Genomic DNA, 8,707 nt, shown 5'->3' on the forward strand with positions numbered 1-8,707 from the left:
AAGCAAGTTCTTAGAGACCTACAAAGAGACTTAGACTCCCACACAATAATCACAATAATAGTGGGAGACTTTAATGCCCCACTGTCAATATCAGACAGATCAACAAGACAGAAAATTAATAAGGGTATTCAGGACTTGAACTCAGCTCTGGACCAAGTGGACCTAATAGACATCTATAGAACTCTCCACCCCAAATCAACAGAATATACATTCTTCTCAGCACCACATCGCAATTATTCTAAAATTGACCACATAATTGCAAGTAAAACGCTCCTCAGCAAATGCAAAAGAAAGGAAATCATAATAAACAGTCTCTCAGATCACAGTACAATCAAATTTGAACTCAGGATTAAGAAACTCACTCAAAACCACACAACTACATGGAAACTGAACAACCTACTCCTGAATGACTACTGGGTAAATAACAAAATTAAGGCAGAAATAAATAAGTTCTTTGAAACCAGTGAGAACAAATACACAACATACCAGAATCTCTGGGACACAGCTAAAGCAGTGTTTACAGGGAAATGTATAAACACTAAATGCCCACAGGAGAAAGCAGGAAAGATCTAAAATCAACACCCTAACATCGCAATTAAAAGAACTAGAGAAGCAAGAGCAAACAAATTCAAAAGCTAGCAGAAGGCAAGAAATAACTAAGATCAGACCAGAACTGAAGGAGGTAGAGACATGAAAAACCCTTCAAAAAATTAACGAATCCAGGAGCAGGTTTTTTGAAAACATCAATAAAATTGATAGACCACTAGCCAGACTAATAAAGAAGGAAAGAGAGAATACTATAAACACATCTATGCAAGTAAACTAGAAAATCTAGAAGAAATATATAGATTCCTGGACATATACACCCTTCCAAGACTAAACCAGGAAAAAGTCAAATCCCTGAATAAACCAATAACAAGTTCTGAAATTGAGGCAGTAATTAATAGCCTACCAACCAAAAAAAGCCCAGATCCAGATGGATTCACAGCCTAATTCTACCAGGGGTGCAAAGAGGAGCTGGTACCATTCCTTGTGAAACTATTTCAATCAACAGAAAAAGAAGGAATCCTCCCTAACTCATTTTATGAGGCCAGCATCAACCTGATACCAAAACCTGGCAGAGACACAACAAAAAAAGAAAATTTCAGGCCAATGTCCCTGATGAACATCGATGCAAAAATCCTGTATAAAATACTGGCAAACTGAATCCAGCAGCACATCAAAAAGCTTATCCACCACGATCGAATTGGCTTCATCCATGGGATGCAAGGTTGGTTCAACATATGCAAATCGATCAATGTAATCCATCACATAAACAGAACTGATGACGAAAACCACATGATTATCTCAATAGACTCAGAAAAGGCCTTGGATAAAATTCAGCACCCCCTTTATGCTAAAAACTCTCAATAAACTAGGTATTGATGGAATGTATCTCAAAAAATAAGAGCTATTTATGACAAACCCACAGTCAATATCATACTGAATGGGCAAAAGCCGGAAGCATTCCCTTTGAAAACTGGCACAAGACAAGGATGCCCTCTCTCATGACTCCTATTCAAAATAGTATTGGAAGTTCTGGCCAGGGCAATCAGGCAAGAGAAAGAAATAAAGGTATTCAAATAGAAAGAAAGGAAGTCAAATTGTCTCTGTTTGCAGATGACATGATTTTATATTTAAAAAACCCCATTGTCTCAGCCCAAAATCTCCTTAAGCTGATAAGCAACTTCAGCAAAGTCTCAGGATACAAAATCAATGTGCAAAAATCACAAGCATTCCTATACACCAATAATAGACAAACAGAGAGCCAAATCATGAGTGAACTCCCATTCACAATTGCTACAAAGAGAATAAAATGCCTAAGAATACAACTTAAAAGGGATGTGAAGGACCTCTTTAAGGAGAACTACAAGCCACAGCTCACGGAAATAAGAGAGGACACAAACAAATGGAAAAAATGTCATGCTCATGGATAGAAAGAATCAATATTGTGAAAACGGCCATACTGACCAAAGTAATTTATAGATTCAATACTATCCCTATCAAGCTACCATTGACTTTCTTCACAGAATTAGAAAAAACTACTTTGAATTTCATATGGAACCAAAAGAGTCCATATAGCCAAGACAATCCTAAGCAAAAAGAACAAAGCTGGAGGCATCACGCTACCTGACTTCAAAGTATACTACAAGGCTACAGTAACCAAAACAACATGGTACTGGTACCAATACAGATATAGACCAATAGAACAGAACAGAGGCTTCAGAAGTAATGCCACACATCTACAACCATCTGATCTTTGACAAACCCAACAAAAACCTACCTCACCTTTTTTAAAGAGATTAAAAAAGAAATTGAACTGAACTAAGTAATGAGTAGAGTAAAAGCAACTTTGTCAGCAGCTGAGGAGATTAAGACTCTCAAAGCAATATTAACTTTAATCATCACTGGTTCTTCTCTTACCTGGCAGGAAAGCGTGGCAGGGCAGGAGCAGAGCACCTTCTGATAATGGTGAAATAAAGGGGATTGGTTTACCCCAACCTAGAAATTCGGAAGACCCTTTCTTCACCAAGCTGAAGACATGCTCTGTAAGAAAGTAGGTACTCAGATGCTTCTACACTGTTGGTAGGAGTGTAAATTAGTTCAACCATTGTTGAAGACAGAGTGGCAATTCCTCAAGGATCTATAACTAAAAATACCATTTGACCCAGCAATCCCATGACTGGGTATATACCCAAAGGATTATAAATCATTCTACTATAAAGACACATGCACACATATGTTTATTGTGGCACTATTCACAATAGCAAAGGCTTAGAACCAACCCAAATGCCCATCAATGATAGACTGGATAAAGAAAATGTGGCACATATACCCCATGGAATACTATGCAGCCATAAAAAAGGATGAGTTCATGTCTTTTGCAGGGACATGGATGAAGCTGGAAACCATCATTCTTAGCAAACTATCACAAGAACAGAAAACCAAACACCACATGTTCTCATTCATAAGTGGGAGTTGAACAATGAGAACACATGGACACGGGGAGGGGAACATCAAATACTGGGGCCTGTCAGTGGGTAGGGGGCTATGGGAGGGAAAGCATTAGGAGAAATACCTAATGTAGGTGACGGGTTGATGGGTGCAGCAAACCAACAGGGCATGTGTATACCTATGTAACAAAACTGGACGTTCTGCACATGTATCACAGAACTTAAAGTATAATAATAATAATAAATAGAAGGTAGGTACTCAGTAGTATGCCCCTACGGCTGCTCCCAGCTACCCTGATTAGTTAGTGCCCATTCTATTCTGGTTTGTTAGATATTTTGGCTCTCACGCATGTCTGCAGGAATATGTATGGGGAGCAAACGTAGACATCAACTGTTATTCTGAATCAAGACGGATTTCTGTTGCTTTCACTTCGACTTTGTGGTGCACATATATGGTGTTTAAGTGAAATAGAAGGGCTTGAAATCACTCTGCTACTCTTTAGTAGACTGAAACATCATGGGGATTCTTCTGTCACCAATGTTCTGATGACCACAGCACCAGCACCAGCACCATTATACTAAGGCCCAGAGAAGTCAGATGCCTCTACCTATTTTTTTGTTGATACATAATATTTGTACGTTTATGGGGCACATGTGATATTGTTACATGCATAGAACATGTCATGATCAAGTCAGAGTATTTTCAGTATCCATCACCCTCAAGTACTTCTCATTTGTATGTGCTGGGAAGGTTTTAAGTCCTCTTTTCTAGCTATTTTAAAATATACGATACATTGTTGTTAACTGTAGTCACCCTACTCTGCTATTGAACATTAGAATGTATTCCTTCTAACTGTATGCTTGTACTCATTAAGCAACCTCTCTTAATCCCCGCTTCCATCCACACACCCTTTCTAGTATTTGGTTATTATCATTCCACCCTCTGTCTTATATGATCAACTTTTTCAGCTTCCACATACAAGTGAGAACATGCAATATTTGTCTTTTTGGGCCTGGCTTATTTCAGTTAGTATGGTGATCATCCATGTTGCTGCAAATGACATGATTCCACTCTTTTTCTTTTCTTTTCTTTTCTTTTCTTTTGGATACCTCCACCATTGATTCATTCCTGGTTTGCTTGCCTCACCTCTCTGAAGTCTCTCCCCATAGTTGCTGGGCCAATAATAGAAACAAATTACAGAATACATCAGTAGTGGTGGCTATAGTGAACAAAGCAGGAAGTCGGAATCAGCAAAGCTGCTTCCTTTGTCAACCTTTGGCAAGTATTTGTCACACACAGGACCCTATATAATACTTCTTTGGATACAGAATAAGACCAGTAAGTGGCATATTTGAAAATTCTAGCCCTGTAGATCTGCTATTGAAGTGGGTTCATGGATAGAGCAACCCAATGAATTTTAGTAAATCCATTTGAAAATTAAGCTGAGAGATCCATAATATCATAAATATTTCAATAAAGTTTAACTAAAATGTGCTTTAGGCTATTGTATGATATTGAAACATTTTCACCATACAATAGCACTGCTAAAACAAAATAGCATTGGCATGGCAGTCATATTTCATAAATGAAAACACAGTTTAATGATATGACATTGTATGAACTTAAAACTGATTTTTCAACGATCTTGTTTAAAGCAAGCTTTAATGCCCTTTGGCTTTCGGTTGTCAGCAGTCTGCCGTGTTTCATGTGTCACTGTGCCACGCGGTGAGATTTGTGTTTGAAACTTCTTAAGGCGGAGAGGGGGAACTAAAAGAGAGAACATATACTCCAGTGACTCAAAGGAATGATCTGGTTGTTAGAGCTCAGAATAGGACATTTTACCGAACATGCAAAATGTTAGTGATATAGGAACTGACACTTTTACTTTTTGGAGCAATAAATTTGATATTAACACTGGACCTATTAAGTTGTGTAATTCTATTGTGTTTTTGTGTCTTCATTTAAAACGAGGGGGTTAGGCTATATTCATGGTAAATAAGAAAATATTTAAATAGAATCTTATTAATGGTTTTCAAGTCTTTCTTGAATATCAAGCTTTAAATGTTAATAGTCCATTGATACAGTAAAAAGGGCACCAATCTAGGATTCTAGTTGCAACCCTGCCATTGATTGGCTGTCTAAACTTGGGCAAATTACTTTTCTGGTCCTTAATTTCCTGGTTTAACGATTCTGTCCTATCATTCTGTGATTGTATTTTTTAATTCCATTGGCCTGCCTATGGTGAGAGCAAGGAGTATTCTTAGTTAATATTTTCACAAGTTTGAAGTTCTAATTAAGATGTAAGTTGTACATATGCTCAAAAATGATTAGAGGTAAGAAGTAGCCACAGGACCTCAAATATAAAGTATGCCTGTAATCTCCCCTTCTGGGACATACATTGTCTCCAGAAGAAGTAAAGATAGAAAGTTACACATTATAAACCATCATGGGTCATTGAGATATAGAAAGTTACATATTGTAAGCTATGATGGATCATTGTTTATAAAATCCAGCCTAAGAAATGTCGTGTTGCAAATTTGACTATTTCCACAGTACCCTACTAGGTGTCTGATACCTGGCTTGCCTATGATTTGCGAATTAATCCACATTTTAGTAATGAGCTTGTATTCTTAACCTGAATGTCGAAGCTTATAGAAATCATTTATTTTCTAAATATCCAGTAACAAACCTGTAAAGATTCTTCAGTCCAAGCAGAAACACATTAAGGAAAGAAAGCCCATTCTTTTGGGTAACTCCTTCATAACTGTTATTCATAGTACATTTTTTAGTATACTGAAATTCTATGTATGTTAATTTAATCCAGAAACTATATATTAGTGATTATTGGAGACAGATAGACAGAGGTACAGAGATGGGCAATATTATGGCAAATCAGCTTCCTTCTAACATATACTCATGCAAATAAAGTAATGAAGCACCAATACACACATTTTTTTTTTCTTTTGGTCTATCTATGTGTAAATGATGTATCATTCTGCAGATCCAGGCAACAAAGCAGTCTGCTGCCATTGTTGATCAAAAGAAATAATTAAGTTGACATCCAAATCATTGAAGTATTAACTGGCCCCTGCATATGGTTAGCACCTCAATTCCATACTTCCTTGATGTGAAATCCCAAAGACCCCACCAGGAGAAATGGTGTCACTTGTGAAAGTGGATGACAGAACATTTCTTTTGAGGTTATCTGGGACACATTGTAATTTGAGATGCTAAGAAAATTATTTTAAGATTAAATGATGGATTCGAATATTATTTATCAGCACTGCTACAGGCAATAGTTTTGTATAATATAATGTTCCAAATAACATCTCTGTAGATAACATTCTTTTGATCTAAGCAGTATGTTGTGAGATGTGCCAAGCAATTATAAAATATTTACTGACTATAGAAGATACTTTTTTTCCCTTAGAAAAAAATTGATCTTGCATCCTCCCACTTCTATGAATGCTGCCTAAGGCTGTCACCTCAACTATTGACTCAGAATTGGGAAAGTGTGAGCAGTATAACACATCATTCACCTTAATAGTAGTCCTCACAGCCACCCCCATGCAATGGAGTTTTCCCTAGAGCGCACAGTTTTTCAGACAGATCTGTTGTAAGTATTAATGATAACAAGTTACCTATATTTTTTCTTTTCTACTATCATGAAAGGTCTTGAAATATATTTTTTTCTCATATGGCTTTTATTTTTAAACTATCAGCTGCCTTGCTATCTAAAGTTTTAATAAACTATGTCAAAAAGTCTTTAATTCGCTTGTTTTACTGTAAGTTTGATTTTTTTCCCCCTCAGAATCAACTCTCTGCATTAGCTGAGTAGATATTGTGCAGACCAGAAGTCATAAACTAGTGCCATCAGACCAGGTATATCCCATAGCCATGTTCATTTTACACTGAATAGTATTATTAAAAACAGTGAATTGGATGCCAGCACTTTAAAAAACAAGGCAGATTTCACAGGAAAATTCTTGACTTCTGTCTTTTCTTTATTATGCTCCAGTCTTCTTATTTCAAAGCTTAAAACTGACTCATGGTGCTCATTTCCATTGCAGCCTGGTCTCTGTAGGCTTTTGAGCTTTGGATCTTCAGTCTAGACAGACAGAGCTATCATCTCATAAATGAACATTTGGGATAAATTATTGACTTAACATTTCATAAAATTTTATATATTGAGTTCAGCAATGGTCTGAATATCCTTGGGACATTATACTTGACCTTTCTATCTGTTCAAACCCTACCTATCTATAAAAGCATCTCAAAATGAATCTCTTCCATTCACCTCTTCCTAATCCTAAACCTAGTAATCAGTAATTGAGAAATTTGGGTAAGGGCTAAAATGTAGAGATTAAGAAATACAAAGTACACTGTTAAAGTGTTTATGGTTCAGCAGGAAAGACAGTCATCAGAAATAATAATTACAATTATCAGCACTATTTTAATAACCTCTATCTATTTGGAATATTCTAAGTGCTAGGCATAGTAACGTTGTGCATGTCTATACCTGATATCTCTACTTTCTCACTTCCCATTTTCCCTTCACACCACTTCAGTCACTCCAGGTGCTTCACTGCTCTACTGAAACAGCTCTGTTGAAGACCATCAACATTATCCATCTTCCTAAATCCACTAGTCAGACTTCATGACGAGGGGCAAGTTATTAATATTTTCTTCCACAGTTTTCTCATCTGTAAAATTGTGACTAGAACATTATTTACCATGTGGGTATTGTACACACTAAATGGGATAATCTGTATGAACTCTTAAAACAATGTTTTGCAGATAATACAGGTATAACACATGTTAACTGCTATTCTTTTTATTACACAATTGCTGCTTATTTTTGCAGTGGCGTTTGACACAGTTGGGCATTCCATTCTTCTTGAAGTGCTGTCTTTTCTTGGCTTGCCTTTCATAAAATTACAGTCTCCTGGTTCCCCTGTAATGGGACTGGCCTTGGTTTTCTCTGCTGGCTCCTTCTCTTGTCAGTCCTACAAATGTTGAAGTGCTCGAGGGCTCAGTGCTGGGACCCCTTCTCATTCCTATCTACTCTTTCTCCATAGTAATCATAGATTTAAGTGCCATCTGTGCTCTTATGAATATTCAACTTCTATCTCCATCCTTGACTTTCTTTCTCTAAGCTTTAGACTTGTATAGCCAAGTGCCTTCTCAACATATCTATCAGGCATCCTTCATTGGAACTCCTAGTTTCCTTCACACGTCTGTTCCTTCTATTTTGACTCTTTATCCAGAGGTTCTGTTCTCCATAAAATAGCACAATGATTGTTTCTAAGTTTCAGATCACTCAGTCCATCTCTGTTGGTTGACAGATAGCTGTGAGCACCGTCATCCCTTTGGTTGTGTGATGGCTGATTACTCTCACTGCAGACTTGGAGAGCCAGAGCTCAACAGCAATTACAGTTTCCACCTATTCCCTGGGTTTATCACTTGCTACTCAAATTCTAGAATAAAAAAGGGTGATAATCACCAAAGATTTTTCACCATCAGGGGGCTCCAGTCAGGGATTTTATTTTGCCCTAGAAGATAGTTACCCTAAAGCTATATCTTAGTTTGTATTTGTGTGCCATAAAACCAGCCAGTATAAAAAGTAAAAATATTGGACTATAAAACCAGTTGTTTTGTCCATGTTCAATGGACTAATTAGTTGAAATAATTTTATTTTCTGATTGCCTTCTTG

This window comes from Macaca mulatta, chromosome 12 (genome assembly GCF_049350105.2).
Source record: "Macaca mulatta isolate MMU2019108-1 chromosome 12, T2T-MMU8v2.0, whole genome shotgun sequence".
Taxonomy (NCBI): domain Eukaryota; kingdom Metazoa; phylum Chordata; class Mammalia; order Primates; family Cercopithecidae; genus Macaca; species Macaca mulatta.